Source organism: Xyrauchen texanus, chromosome 37 (genome assembly GCF_025860055.1).
Source record: "Xyrauchen texanus isolate HMW12.3.18 chromosome 37, RBS_HiC_50CHRs, whole genome shotgun sequence".
Taxonomy (NCBI): Eukaryota; Metazoa; Chordata; class Actinopteri; order Cypriniformes; family Catostomidae; genus Xyrauchen; species Xyrauchen texanus.
In genome coordinates, this window is record NC_068312.1 from 14,875,454 (window position 1) to 14,891,554 (window position 16,101).

A 16,101-nucleotide genomic window follows, 5' to 3' on the forward strand; every position below is an offset into this window, starting at 1 on the left:
CAACCAGCAAGGTGTGTTATATATAAAAAAAGAAACTGTATTTTAAATATAATTTTGTAAAAATCCAAATAACTCTACAGATCTTCATTGGAAAGAGTTTAAACAATGTTTTCCATAAACATGCACCTGTGGAAAAGTTGTTAAGACACTACCAGCTTACAGACGGTAGGCAATTAAGGTCACAGTTATAAAAACTTAGGACACTAAAGAGACCTTTCTACTGACTCACCAAAAGAAAGATGCCTAGGATCCCTGTTCATCTGCGTGAATGTGCCTCAGGCATGCTGCATGGAGGCATGAGGACTGCAGATGTGGCCAGGACAATAAACTGCAATGTCCATACTGTGAGATGCCTAAGACAGCGCTACAGGGAGACAGGAAGGACAGCTGATCATCCTAGCAGTGGCAGACCACGTGTAACAACACCTGCACAGGACCAGTACATCCAAATATTACACCTGTGGGACATGTACAGGATGACAGCAACAACAACTGTCCAAGTTACACCAGGAATGCACAATCCCTCCATCAGTGCTCAGACTGTCCGTAAAAGGCTGAGAGAGGCTGGACTGAGGGCTTGTAGGCCTGTTGTAAGGCAGGTCCTTACCAGACATCACCAGCAACAATGTCGCCTATCAGCACAAACCCACCTTCGCTGGACCAGACAGGACTGGCAAAAAGTGCTCTTCACTGACAAGTCACGGGTTTCTCTCACCAGTGGTGTTGGTCGGACTTGCGTTTATCGTCAAAGGAATGAGCGATACACCGAGGCCTGTACTCTGGAGCATGATCGATTTGGAGGTGGAGGGTCCGTCATGGTCTGGGGCTTGTTGTTGGCAATCTCAGTGCTGTGCGTTACAGGGAAGACATCCTCCTCCCTCATGTGGTACCCTTCCTGCAGGCTCATCCTCCAGCATGACAATGCCACCAGCCATACTGCTCCTTCTGTGCGTGATTTCCTGCAAGACAGGAATGTCAATGTTCTGCCATGGCAAGTGAAGAGCCCGAATCTCAATCCCATTGAGCAAGTCTGGGACCTATTGGCTCGGATGGTGAGGGCTAGAGCCATTCCCCCCAGCAATGTCCAGGAACTTGTAAGTGCCTTGGTGGAAGAGTGGGGTAACATCTTACAGCAAGAACTGGTAAATCTGGTGCAGTCCATGAGGAGGAGATGCACTGCAGTACTTAATGCAGCTGGTGGCCACACCTGATACTGACTGTTACTTTTGATTTTGATCCCCCCTTTGTTCAGGGACAGATTATTACATTTCAGACACATATCTGTGAAATTTGTTCAGTTTATGTCTGTTGAATCTTTTTATGTTCATATAAATATTTACACATGATTAGTTTGCTGAAAATAAAAGCAGTTGAAAGTAAGAGGACTTTTCTTTTTTTTATAAGTTTATTTACTTTCACTCATCATGACTTTAATTGCTCATAATTACTTTATAAATACTTGTTTTTCTCTCTGTTACTCAGACCCTGCTATTTTATGATATCAACACACACTCTGACACATCTTTTGAAAAACAATACATTTTCATGCTTGTATTACAGCCCCATCTACATATCTACACTCATTCCAACACATTCAGCTTACGCAGGTCACCTGATAGACTGTGGTTCAAGACCAGCCAAGAACTGACACATGACAAGAAAGAGTCTAAGAAGCAACACGAAATGAAATTGCTTCAGAAAATTTGCTTTTTATTTTCATATTTTCATATTCATATTTGCATTTTAAAACACTATTGGTCAGGTTGTGTCTATTGGTATATCACCCACCCTACTACAGCATATGATGGACTATGTTCAATTATTTATTTGTTTTACTGCACTGCCCTGTCAAAGAACAGACATGCCAATTGGAAAATGTAAGTTATAACAGGTTTTTACAGTTCTTTTTATAAAGTTCTGGTCAACCCAGTGATATGCCATTCTACATGGCTTCACAGGTTCAGATCGCTGATATTCTGCGGCTGTAACTTGGAATTCACTGGGTAAATTGTTTTGATTAGGCTTAATATAGTACACATCTACGCTTATTACAAAATAGTGCTGGGTAACCAGATGCTCTTGTGATGGAAATACGAGTCATAAATCACCACCTTCACTGTAGTTTTGCAATTTGAGTATTCATATGAATGCTTTCTGTGTTGTTTTTTTATCCAACACATAATTAATGCACTGTAAAATGTAATTAGTTGACCTTACTTAAAAAAAAGTATGCAAACTCCTTGCCTCAAAAAAATTAAGCAAAGTAATCTTAAGATTAGTGAGTTAGAAAAGCTTGTTTATTTTAAGTGTGCAGTACTAAATCAAGTAGTACCACTAACACGGTTTTTTATGTTCATGTAACTTAATATCCATGCTTACTGTTAACTTAATTTTTTCATTTTGTGTGGATTGCTTGATATAAATTTAACCCCACTTAGAATGACTAAATACCTACAACTTAACACTTTTAGTTCTGCTCACTCATTTTTCATGTTCACTTAAATTAAAGAAACCAATTTCCTTGAATGGGTCCTTGTTGCAGCTGCCCAGGTTTGGGTCCAACCTGTGGCCTTTTCTCTCCCCCATTTCTTATCTATTTTTGCTGTTACTATCTAATAAAGGCAAACACACCACAAACATGTACTTTAAAAGAACACTCACTGGGTGGATTCAGCTCCATTATAACATTTATTCAATGCACATTCAAGTACAAAACAGCACCTAAACAACAAAGTTGTGGTTTCATTTAACTGTAGAAAATGACATGGAAAAATATAAAAAATAAAAAATAAAAATAAAACCACATTTCTGTGAGCTAATTCTATGCATGTAACAGTCTCCCAATATTAAACAGGTAAACACCTGATAACTACAGGACTTCAGTGCATGCAAAATCAGTGCATTTCTGATCAAAACTGAAAGTACAACAAATGCTTTTGTGTCCCAAAGTGAGCAGTCCAAGGATTAAACCAACACAAAGAAAAACATCACTCCTTGGGGTTTGTATTTGTACTACATTACAACTATTAAAATGTAAACAGTCTTTAAATGTCTTAAATGTCTTTTCTGACATTATCATCTAATAACAACTAACAACTCTTTGCAACACAAGGTGGCGCTATTTCCACCATTAGCATACCTGCATAACATGGTACAGATTTTAATGGAATTTTTCTTTTTTTTAATTGAGATCGTAAATAAGCAAGAACAGTTGCATGAAAGCATCAAACTTTCTCTGATAACAGGAGAACATTAATGGCTGCAAAGCTTACAAAGTGCTATCTGACAGCTGACGGCTCTTTACTGTTCTAACCCAGAAGACTGTTCTTCAGAGTTAACAGTTTTGGTGGGAGGTTTTTCTTTCCCAGTCCAAGCATCACAGTCTGAATGAAGTTGAGTGTATTTGCCATGCATTTTGGGTAATCCAAATGCAATGCATATGTCAAGTCAAGTCAAGTCAAGTGGTTTTTATTGTCGAATCAACCATATACAGTTAGTACAGTACACAGCAAAACGAGACAACGTTCCTCCAGGACCATGGTGCTACATAAAAACAACAAAGGACCAACACAGGACCACATGAGACAACACAACGAAATAAAATACATATATAAAATACCTATATATACCTATATAAAGTGCACGTGCAAACATGTGCAAAGTACGGGACAGTACAACAAATGTCTGACAATGAACAGGACAATAGACAGTGCAGCGCCGACCAGTACACAGTAGTGCAAAAAGATAACAGTTTCTAAAAACGTAAACATAACATACTATGAGATAGTGTTCTATGCACATAGCAGTTATTGAGGTAGCAGACAGTTATAAAGTGACAGTAATTAAAGTGCAACTCAGGACACGTGTGTGTGTGTGTAAGTCCAAACAACAGACAAACTGCCTTAGGCAAGTTTTTAATATGATCCATGACAATACCTCCCTCCAGAATGATGGCAGTGGAGATGGGCTGGAGGTCCACTGAGCTTTGACCCTCGTGAGGACTATCTTCACTGACAACTGTCAGCACACCAACAGTGATGCATTCTAGGGCCTCGTCTCTCGCTGTATCCTACAAAGACACACATTCTTCAGCATTGCAATTTATGCTATTCAAAAAACATTCATTTTTAGTGTTGTAATGTTATCAGAGAATCCATCCATCCATCCATCGTCAACCGCTTATCCTGTGTACAGGGTCGCAGGGGGCTGGAGCCTATCCCAGCTAACATTGGGCGAAAGGCTGGGGACACCCTGGACAGGTCGCCAGTCCAGTTATCAGAGAATATGGCTTTAAATATATTTTCACACTGGATTGTTAGCCGACATTACTACACACATCATTACTAGCAAGCACAAAACACTGGCGCTGACTTACAGAAACAAAACGGTCTGCACAAGCATAAAATATTTACTCACCAAATGAGTATGTCAAGCACAAGAATCGCTGTTATGCTGAAGAAAATCACAAGTGTCGTTGAAGTGATGTTTAGGTCCAGCTCCACCTGGTCAGTTGCGGGCATGATGTGAAATGTACTGTCTGCAAAATTACGAATCCCGCCACGCCAAGACCCGCCCTACAAAGCAGCTTGATTGTTGGGGTTAGGCATTTCACCTCGAGTGGTTAAGGTTAGTATAGCCGATTGGTCAGGGGATAGGACCTGTACAAATCAGGTTACGTTGCCTTGTGTAAGCATGGACTGATCTGTGCATGCCCATAGGTCATAAACTTACTTTTTCTAAATGAATCCAGCTCAAGTAGACTGAGCTGGTAAGATTTTTAACCTCAAAGTACAAGTAACTTACTAAAAGCGAGTGTTAATAGCAGGTTGATAAAAACTGATTAAGGTCAATTTACTATTTTTTATTAAATACCATGTTTGCATTTACGGTGTGCATGTCTGCATTCTGCATGCATAACTGACTCAATGGAAAATGTCAAAAGGTTCCAAACCATTTTAATTCAATAATCTCTTTTTGACTTGTTATTCACAAAATAGTTGAAGTAATCAAGTAAATTCTTAGCATAATTGGAAAGACTTGTATAAATCATGCTCAATGTATAGTGCATGGTGCTAGCAACATCAAGATCATAGGTTTGATTCCCAGGGTCCATACAACCTAATAAATGTATAAATTGAATTCACTGTGAGTCGCTGTGGATAAAGCATCTGCCAAATGCATACATGTAAATGTAATGTATTTGACATTGTAATCCTGCTATTCACTATAGAAATGGACCCTTGTGACAGCTTTGTTATTCTTCCACTCAGTAGTGTTCTCTGGTGGTCTGGAGCCAAGGAAACAGAATGTTGGTCACGTGTGTAACCATGGTTCTATGATCTATCCCTCCCGTCACTCGGCTCAGTGAGAAGACTTGCTTGATGGGCATTTATGCATTGCCATGTCATCAACAAGTCATGAGGTGACAGCTTTTATATTGGGTTCTCAGCAAGAAGGGAGACACAAAGGTATTCCACTCAGTAGTATCCTCTGGCAGTCTCATTTTGTGTCCAGGCATTGTGTCCTTGAGTAAGGCACTTAACTCCAGGTTGCTCCGGGGGGATTGTCCCTGTAATAATTGCACTGTAAGTCACTTTGGATAAAAGCGTCTGCCAAATGCATAAATGTAAATGTAAATGTATGTCTCCTGCCAGTCATAGAACCACAGTTACATATGTAACAAATATTTTAAATAGAACAAAACAAAATATATTTTATATAGTCTACAAGGAAGCCTAATGTAGACATTTCAACGTTAAAATCTGGCACTGCTTTGACTGATCAGCAGAGGGTATTAAAGCATTTTGAAAGTAAAGCCAATTTTGAGTTTTGAGCCAAAGTAAAAAGCAAGTAGTATGTTGTTGCTTTGTTTAGGATTTTTTTTGTTATTTTTCCTCATTTCTAAATAACAGCTAAATTGAGCAACGTGATTATATTGTTCATCGTCACAATCCCAGGTGAACACTGTTTCAAGTAATTAGTCATGTGATTAATCATTTGCTCTGATTAGACTGTTAAAGGCCTATAAAAGACATTTACCTCTTGTGACGTGTACTTGGATTTGGTATGAACTGTTGATTTGAAAAAGCTGGACTAGAAAATTGTTTGGCTTTGTTTTTCAGCTATGGATCAGGGGTGGAAAAGGTAAGTTTGTTTATTCAGCCTGTCTTTGTGAGGGATACTCTAAGTGTTGTAATAAAAAGGAAATTTTGTTTTCTTCATTGTAGGTTTCTTGTGATTCTCCTGGCATTTTGGAGTAATGCTGTGAAGCTTAAAGGTGTGAAATTGTACAGGGACTGTGGTCTTGGATTATATTAATCCCTTCATGTAAATTAAGTTTAATATGAAGTGCAATAAGGACTCTTTGTTTTTTTAGTTGGGGCTTATCCACACATCCACCCTCTGTGGGGTCACCCTTCTCGTGCAGCCCAGTCTTCTGTGTCTGAGGCCTCAGTGACTGGGATCTCTACTGTTGAAGTGGGCTCTAATGTGCTCCCTGACAGTAGCCAGGAAAGTGGGTCCAAGTTTTCTCCGTTGTCCCAGTATGAGCAAGGTGGTGATCCCAGTGGCCAGCAATCCATGTCTCCTGTTCAAAATGGTGCTATTTCTGCTTACTTTGCCCCATCTCAAGAAGCACTGCAAGCAGGCAGTTTTACATCACTACAATCCCAGGGGTCCTCCGGTTCAAGTGTTCAGGATATTGCAAACCAATTGACCAGTGGACACCGTCTCCAAAGCCAGTACTCTTCAACATCACGGACCAGCTCTGGGCCTCAATCCACAAGTGCTTCTAGTCAAATTGTTTCTACTCCAGAAGGACGTAACCGTTACTCTTCATATGCTAAGGTCGGATCCTGGCCTCTAAGTGTTTATGGGCTGTCCACTACTGACCAGAGACATTCCACAAGTTGGCATGCAATCAGCTCTCAGGAAAGCTCCAGATCCCAATCAGCAAAAGCTTCTCCTCCCCTGTACTCCCAAGGTAGTGTCCCTATTCACAATGTGTCAGTCCTTTCTGCTCCAGGCTCAGTTTCAGTTTCTCAGGGTAAACCTGAGTCGCTCTCACGATTTCCCAGCTGGTCTTCCAGTGACCAGAGCTCTCGGACCATGTACAGTTTGAGCTCCCAATCAGCTGACACCCAAGGAAGTGTCTCTTCCAATGCCTTGGCTCCCAGTGCTCAAGAGTCTGCTTTCTCCTGGGTCAGTTCTGGGCCGGTTATTTTCACACAGGAAGGAAGTGGAAGCTACAGTGGTTTGCCCACTTCTCAAAGCATGTCTAGTCCGTATTCCCCTGTTACTATGTACAGCAAGCTTGGCACGTTTCCCCTTCGGATTTCTGGCCAGCCCACAAGTGACCAGAGCTCTCGCAGTCCGAATATGTCAGGTGCTCCAAGTAGCCCTGGCATTATATTGGCAACTTCCAGTAGTCCTGTGCAAGGAGGAAGTCGCTCTCTCGCTTCCTCTACCAAACCTCAGCACGTCCCTGGTCAATATGACCCTGTGTTCCCTACCAAATATTTATCTGCTCCCATGTCCTCTCTGCTAGGTGTTTCTAGCCAGTCCAGAGTTTTAAGCTCCAGGCAAAATGTCTCCGCCTCCAAAGGCAGCTCTAATTTTGTCCCTCAGGGCATGGGTAGTCCTTACAGTGGCTCAATCCAATCTCAAGGGGTCTCTAACCAGCTTGACCCTGGGTATCTTCCATATACAAAGCTTAGTTCCTCATCCCTTGGTGTTTCTAGCCAGTCCATAAGTGATCAGGCTTTCTATGCTCCACTCTCACCAGCATCACAGGTTGGCTCTCCAACCACAAGCAGGTTCCAGTCAGTTTGTATACACTCCGGGAGGAGGCAGCTATAACAGTGGGTCATTTCCCCAGTCTCAAGAATCATTTGGTCACTATGATCCTGCACCCCATGGTAAATTTGCAAGCACTTCAGTGTTCTCACCCCAAGGTGTCTTCAGCCAGTCTGCCACTAGTCTAAGTTCACGTAGACCGTATACTTCTACCTTCCCAGTCAGCTCTGGCACTCCCTTGGAATCCACTTCCTTCCCATTACAGGGGAGTAGCACATATGTTGACTCCTCACCCCAACCTCAAGGAACCAAAAGTCAATTTGGCCTTGGGTCTCCACTGTATGTGCCTCTGTCATCATGCCAAGGTGTTAGCCAGGATCGCAAAGCAGCTTGTGCATACTCCCTGTCCCAGAGCCAAATGGCTCAACGATGGAAGTCTTCAGTCTCCAAGGTGACCCAAGGTTTTCAGACCACTGATGCAGCCATGTCACAAAGCAGCCTTCCTTCTCAAAGCTCTCAGGCTCTCAGTATGTTCTCATCCCTGTCCTCACCAGGAGGTCCTAATAAATTGGTTTCCAAAAATGTAGGAAGTGGCGGTTACAGTGATGCGTTTCCCCAGTCTCAAAGCAGCTCTAATCGGTATAACCCTGGATCCCTTGCATATGCTAAGCTTGGTTCTACACCCCTTGGTGTCTCTACCCAGTCTTTCACTGATCCGAGTTCTCTCAGCCTATATGGTTCAAGCTCTATGAAGAAGGCTGGTGCACAACTAGCAACTTCCAGTCATTTTGCCTCTACACAGGGAGGAAGTGGCTCAACAGTCGGCTCTGCTCTCCAATCGAAAGATGCCTATAGCCAGTACACCCCTCCATCTCCTTCCCTAGATGTTAATGTGCCTGTGTCCAGTCAGTACTACCATGCAACTCCTAGTGGATCCTTCCAGTCTCAAAAATGCCAGCCTTCTGCCTCCAGGGTGACTCAAGGTATTCCGAATTCTGGTAAAGCTATGTCACAGAGCAGTTCTTCCACTCCGAGCTCTACCAGTCGGTTCTCTTTTTCCTCAGCAGGAGGTCTTGGTAGACTTATTTCCACGCAGGGAGGAATGAGTTCCAGTGGTTTGTCCCCATCTCAAAGCCGCTCTAGTCAGCATACCCCTGGATCCCTTGCATATGCCAAGCTTGGTTCTACACCCCTTGGTGTCTCTACCCAGTCTTTCACTGATCCGAGTTCTCTCAGCCTATATGGTTCAAGCTCTATGAAGAAGGCTGGTGCACAACTGGCAACTTCCAGTCATTTTGCCTCTACACAGGGAGGAAGTGGCTCAACAGTCAGCTCTACTCTCCAGTCAAAAGATGCCTATAGCCAATACACCCCTCCCCCTCCATCTCCTTCCCTAGATGTTAATGTGCCTGTGTCCAGTCGGTACAACAAAGCAACTCCTAGTGGATCCTTCCAGTCTCAAAAATGGCAGCCTTTCACTCTAGGTTGGACTCAATCTGTTCAGACCCCTGATGCAGCTTATGTCACCAAGCAGCCTTCCTTCTCAAAGCTCTCCGGCTCCCAGTATGTTCTCATCCCTTTCTTCACCAGGAGGTCCTAATAAATTAGTTTCCACAAATGTAGGAAGTGGCGGTTACCATGGTCTGTTTCCCCAGTCTCAAAGCAGCTCTAATCGGTATACCCCTGGATCCCTTGCATATGCCAAGCTTCGTTCTACAACCCTTGGTGTCTCTACCCAGTCTTTCACTGATCCAAGCTCTTCCAGTATATATGGGTTGGGCTCTCGGAGCAAGTCTGGCAGTCAGCTGGCAGTTCTCAGTCATATGTCTGTGAAGGGTGGGAGTAGCTCTACTGATGGCCCATCTGCCCAGCTCCAAAACCCTTCTAGCCAGCTTGCCTCTGTATCTTCCTTGTATGCAAGTGTACCCATGTCCAGACCGTACTCTCAATTAACTCCAAGTGTATCCCCTTTGTCTCTGAGCAAAATGCCTCAAAGTTTGCCATCTTCAGTCTCCAGTTGGATGCAAGGTATTCAGACCTCTGGTACATATGCCTTGCATAGCAGCTCTTCACCTCAAAGCTCTAATCCTCCCAGTAGATTTTCTCTCTCTGCCTTGAGCCCTCCTGTGACTTCTGTGACCCAGATTGGTAAGACGCCGTTCTCTGCATCCCAGAGTCTCTTTGGAGTAGTTGAGAGGCCCTCTAGACTCATTGCCTCCTATGAAGCACCTTTATCCACAGCCAATAGCCAAATGTCTGGTCCCCTTGCTTTATTGCAATGCCCAAAAGATTCCAATTTATCTCCATCTCTGAACTTGAATGCCCAAGCTGCTTCTATGTTCTCTGGTCCATCTCGGACTCTAACTGCTCAGACTCCCAGTGGGTTTGATTCACAGTCCGACATACGCCAGAAATTCAGCAAAGTGAATGCTCCTATTTATCAACCTTCCCATAGCTCAAGTTGATACTACTCCATGGTCAAGGCCTAATGGATCTTGTCAATTTTTCATGCATCAACTGAAATTGTGCCTTTTTGTAATTTCAGGATATCTTTAATAAACTTCCTTAAATCATAACTGTGGGGTTTTTTTCTTAATTTTTTTTTTCAAGAGCTTGTGGGCAAAGATCAAATCATGACTTTAACAAACACCACCTGAGATGAGATCACAAAACAAATATATGGTTCTATACGAGTTGTGTAAAGTAAGGGCAAATTAGTGATGTCTGATTCTAACTAATTGTTCTTATGAGCAGATTCACTAAATCAAACTTTAGTTCCAGGTTGACGACGTAAGATGCATAGCTGAAACTGTAGGCAACTATGCAGCAGGTTGAACTATCTGACTTGGAGTAAAACGAGCAGGTCCCATTAACTGTAAAAAAAATTTGCCAAGGATTACTGCGGACTTGTGTTGAGCCGTTAATGTTAGCTGAATAAAACTGTATTAAACCTTCAGATGTCTTCTGTTATTTTTAAATATTTGCAAATGAATGTCTGGATAATTAAGCAGCTGTTTTTACTCCTATACAAATTATTAATTACATTGTTTTCAGCAACAACTTGCCAAATTAACGCTTAAGTATAGACAACTAGTACCGTAAGACTGAGTTGAACTCATACAAGCTAGATGGCTCTTATAAGTTACTAGTCCTTTTGCCCAATAACCTGTTTGAAATTAACGACAAACCTACAGGCAGAATCGAAAGTCAGCTTTTTGGTCATTTCTGACTCCCCAGTATCTAAGTTCGCCAATGATTCTGAGTGAGCTGCTGATACGGAGTATGAGTGTACTGAGGACTTAAAACGAGCCTGGGTGAAATGTAAGTTTCTTTAAAAACAAACAAAATTAGCTGGAAATCATGACTAGTTTTATTCAATGTTTTTATTAAACATGCAAAAACTTTCCAGTTGAGTTGCAAATAAAGTTCACTACTGTATGCAGATTATGAATCATGCTATGGTGAATTGTGTAAGACTAGTTTATTCTCTTTATATGCTTAAGACATGCATCAGTGTCTGTATTGGGTGTTTCGTTGCTAAACTTTAATGCTGTAAACTCATCCAAGATGTAATCAATATTGTCATTGGTATTGACATGCATGATCACAGCATGAAACGCTAATCAAAATAAACAAAATTGTTATTGTAACTTAATTGAATAAAATGTAATAAACCCCAATATGCGTTCACAAATGGCTTTATTTGAATGTTTGAGCATGAATACCATAAAGCCCAAAGTATACTTCGCCTGTCCGGGTTCCGCGACGGTCTGTGCACTGTCGTGATGTAATTTTCGTCATCAGGACAGGGTTGCACAAGCTGTGCATAAGTTCTCATAAGTTAGGACGTAAAGTTCACACTAAGGGCTTAGTAAAGTTAGTTTGTTAGTAAGTTAGTTCTTAATTTGGTTGCAGCACCTGTTCTTAAGGCAAGATTTGACTAGTAGGTCGTAGTAATGCGTAGTTGCATAATATAACTTTTACATTAATTGATCCAATAAGCAGCCTTCAAATGTGTACACAGAAATGTTAAAAAGCCGTGCATTTCAGTTTTATCTAATTACAGTTGATGTTCAAACCTTGTTTGCTCACGTAACTGTCATCTGTAGTAAATTATATCCCCATTAAAATACAATACATAAAACAAGATTTAATTAATGGTATGTTTAGTATGTAAATAACAATGTAAATAACAATATTTAATAAGTACCTAAAACGAATAAAGGACAATAAATAAATAATTACTTATACAACATGCCTGTCTATTACCAAAAATAGACATTTATTCATTTTAATATCTTACATCTTATGTTGAAACTTCACCGATAGATCGGTTTCATGCTGAAGAAGTACGTTGTTTTTTTTATATAAGGGTTTCTCTCGTAAATGTAAATGAGCGTAAATGTAAACACCATCATATACATGTCGGAATGACTGAAGCCTGTCAACCAAAACACAAGCTCATTGATGTCATTAAAGTCTGCTTTTTTATTCCATCAGTTACTCCTGGTCGGAGGCTTCCTTAAATATTTAGTTAATACGTAGGGTTACCTTCAAATAATTAGTAGTGCGTAATTTGTGACTTAGTGTCCATTTATGCCACAATTAAGCTAAGTTGTAACGTATGTAGCCTATAGCTTGTGCAACCGGTCCCAGGAGTGTTTGCGGACGTCCGCGCACAGCGAGCATGCGCAAGGTTGACTGTTGATATAGAAGAGTCCAATAGGTGGCAATACACACAGTTGGGCTGTACTGTCAAGCAGTAGTCGAAGAACATATCCTTCTCCAACGTTTTGTCTAAATGTGGATAATAAAATTAAAGAATGTAAGTCAAGACTAAATGTATGGCTTCAAAGAGACCTATCAATACTTGGTCGAATTTATCTAACTAAAATTGAATGTTTGTCGAGATGTATTTACCCAGCCTACTCCAATGCCATCCCACACAAACTGATCTAATCCATTAACCAATTCAATTCTAACTTCATTTGGAGAAACAGACCTCATTATCTGAAAAGAAAAAGTAGTATGGTTACAAATATAAAGAATGGAGGACTTAGAGTTAATTACTTTGATTGTCTTAATGGATCCTTAAAAATAAATTGGTTGAAGTCCTGGATCAAACACAGCGGCTCATTTTGGTTTTGTATCCCAGAGCATTTATTCAAAAAGGTTGGAGGCCTGGATTTTCTTCTCAGGATGGACTTTAATATTGACAAGTTACCTATATCACTATCAGAGTTCCACAAACAAATACTGTTATATTAGAAAATGTTATATGTACATAACTTTCACACACCTCTGTACTCTGGGATATTAGATATGCATTATGCAGCAACAGATCTTTGTTTTTTGAAGATTGGTTTGGGAAGAATATATGGTACATAATTGACTTAATGGATGCCAGTGGCAATCTTTTAAACTATGAACAATTTTGCAATAAACATAATTTCAAACCCTCACAATCAGACTTCACTAAATAACTTAAAAGCACTTCCCCAATAATTTGTTTTTCTAACAAGAAATATATTAAAATACCAAATGATACAGCCACGACTGGCTCCACTATCAATCCAAGGGATTTTAGTTTTGGATAACAAGTTCAAAAATCATTTTATTAGAAGTTGTTTCACTGAAAAACAATTTGGCATCCTGCATAAATTTGATACAAATTCAATAACTAAACTAAGAACAATGTATTTAACACTTCCTATACCCCCCAAAATGAAAGAAACACATTTCAAACTTATGAACAACATTTACCCCTCTAAAGAATAACTTAGACTTCGATTTGGTATTGATGATAATGCATGCACATTTTGTGAAAATTATGTTTTTTCTCATGCAACCTGATATAATTTGGTGTGAAATACATAATTGGACACAGCAAAAGATCTCTTCATTCCCAACCTCTATCTCCAGAGACGACATGACATTTGGTTCGATATTCCAAAGCAAAGAAAATCTGTTGTAATATTGTGCTTAGCTATTTATCCACAGATAAACTACAAAAACATCCCCCCAATTTTTTTTTTAAAGGAATATAAATTCTATTTGAAATCTCTAAAAGGTCCAAAAGAACAAAAATTGTATGACATCCTAAAACACATCCCGACTACAGAAAATAACTGAACTTAGACTGAATTCTCCCCTGGTACGACATTGCCTTATTTGTTATTGTTATTTATTTATTTAATTGTATTTATTTTATTATTCATGTTAATAAGAGCTGTTTCCCCTGAATGTATTCTATATATCCTTATACTGAAGTTGTGGATTTTATGTTAACATGTTTGTTTGTAAATTCTGCAGAAAATTGCGGTTCACAGCTTCCGTAGTCTTTCTTGCTTACTCTAATGGCGGGTCGTCCGTTTTTCTTCCTCTTTATCCTTCAGAGTGGCTGTTCTGTAAATGACATGACTCTGTGCTGCCCTCTAACGTCTGGTAGTGTATAACAAAGCTTGTATCGAACGCGTTTATTAGTGCTCATCAGGGTGAGGTAGCCTATACTTTCAAAGCTGTTGGCACACAAATGCGCGCGAGATGGAACCGAACGCGCAAATTGAAGTATTTTTTTAATTTTTTTTATATATCAAGATTTACAGACAAACATGGCTGCATAATATCCGTTTCTTCAGAATAGGATACAGAGAAATATAGCCAGAGGGAGCAGCTCTCAATACAAACATAGGAAATATATATATGTAGTCTTAGTAACAAAAATAAGGATGATTTATAAAAGGAAAGAGAAACATTCAAAAAACTAAATTCAAATAAATAAACGGTAGGAAATTATAACATAAGGGGAGAATTCAGTCTTTGTTCAGCTATTTACCTCAGTTGGGAAGTGTTTTAGGGTATCATATATTTTTGTGCTTTAGGACCTTTAAGAGTTTTTAAGGATTTTATATACAATAGAATTCACAAATTTGGGAGATGATTTCACAATTCTACAATTGTGAATGAAAAATGTAGCTACATACAATTGTATTACTACAGAGCTCATCACCCTTGCTTTGCAATATCAATCCAAATGTTATGTCATCTCTGGAGATAGAGGTTGGGAATGAAGACATCTGTTGCTTAACCCATTTATGTATATCACACCAAAATATCTTTATCACATTACATGAGAAAAATACATGGTCCGTAGTTTTGACATCATTTTCACAGAATGTACATGTGTTATCATCTATACCAAAGCGAAGTCTAAGTAATTCTTAAGAGGGGTAAATGTTGTTCATTACTTTGAAGTGTGTTTCTTTCACTTTGGGGTTATAGGGAGTGTTAGATACATTGTTCTACAGTTTAGTAATTTAATCTTTATCACATTTTTGTAGGATGTTATTTTTATTTTGCCTTTCAGGGTAAAGGTACAGTAAAAAAAAAAAAATCTAATTAAGTGATTAGTGATTTTCTATCCAGAAAAATATCCCTTGAATTGATAGTGGCCAATTGTGGTTGTATTGGATGATATGCCAAAATATTTATTGATAGAAAGATAAATTCTTAGAGTAGTGCTCTATGTAATTTAGTAAAGTCTGATTTTAGAGCAAATTGAAGTATACCAGGGGCCGGATTCACGAAAAAGTTCTAAAAAAGTCCTTAGGATAATTCATAAGAAGTTTGTAAGAACATTCCTAAGTGCAATTCTTAAAAAAGTCTTAAGAATATCTCAATAATTTTATTAAGAACATAATTTTTTTCTGAAGAATAAAAAGTCAGGCTTTGACATTGTCTGATCATGGGCTTGCCTTGTCTAATAGCCTAAAACATATTCAATACTTCAATCAACACTGGTAAATCGTAATGATAAAAGGCTGTCTCCGATAGGTATGTGAATTGGGTGTGAAAAAGAAAGTCTCAGCTTTCTAATGTTATAATTATGTTTATATGAACTCCTGGAGAGAGTGCACTATATGCAGCACATTCACTAGCATGATTGGTCACCACCAGGGCTGAACTGGTAATCTGGTGTACCGGCCATTTTCCCGGTGGGCCAACGCACTTTGGGGCCGATCAGGAGCGGACTGGCCATCATGAGAACTGAGCGGGCCGGTGGGTTGTCAGGCCGCAAAACGTGCCGACTGGGCTGCAATAAACTCAAATGAGCCTCCGCGTTATGCAGAACGGACCACAAAACAGCGCTGCGATATGCAGAAAAGGACAGCGAATTTGAATTTGGTGATAGCATTTACATGGTTTACGAGCTGACAATAATAATATAATTAAACACAAAACAATCTGAAACATGTTTTGATCTCAAATCACATTTCTACGTAAACAGCCCACTGCGACTTCAAACTC

The 16,101-nt window shown here is 39.8% G+C and overlaps 1 protein-coding gene across 2 annotated transcripts in view; it reads right to left on the reverse strand.

The window, feature by feature from the left end:
• Positions 1–16,101, reverse strand: part of LOC127631221 (E3 ubiquitin-protein ligase RNF34-like) — a 243,602-nt gene that overhangs the window by 172,343 nt on the left and 55,158 nt on the right. The gene's annotated exons all lie outside the window — the stretch shown is intronic.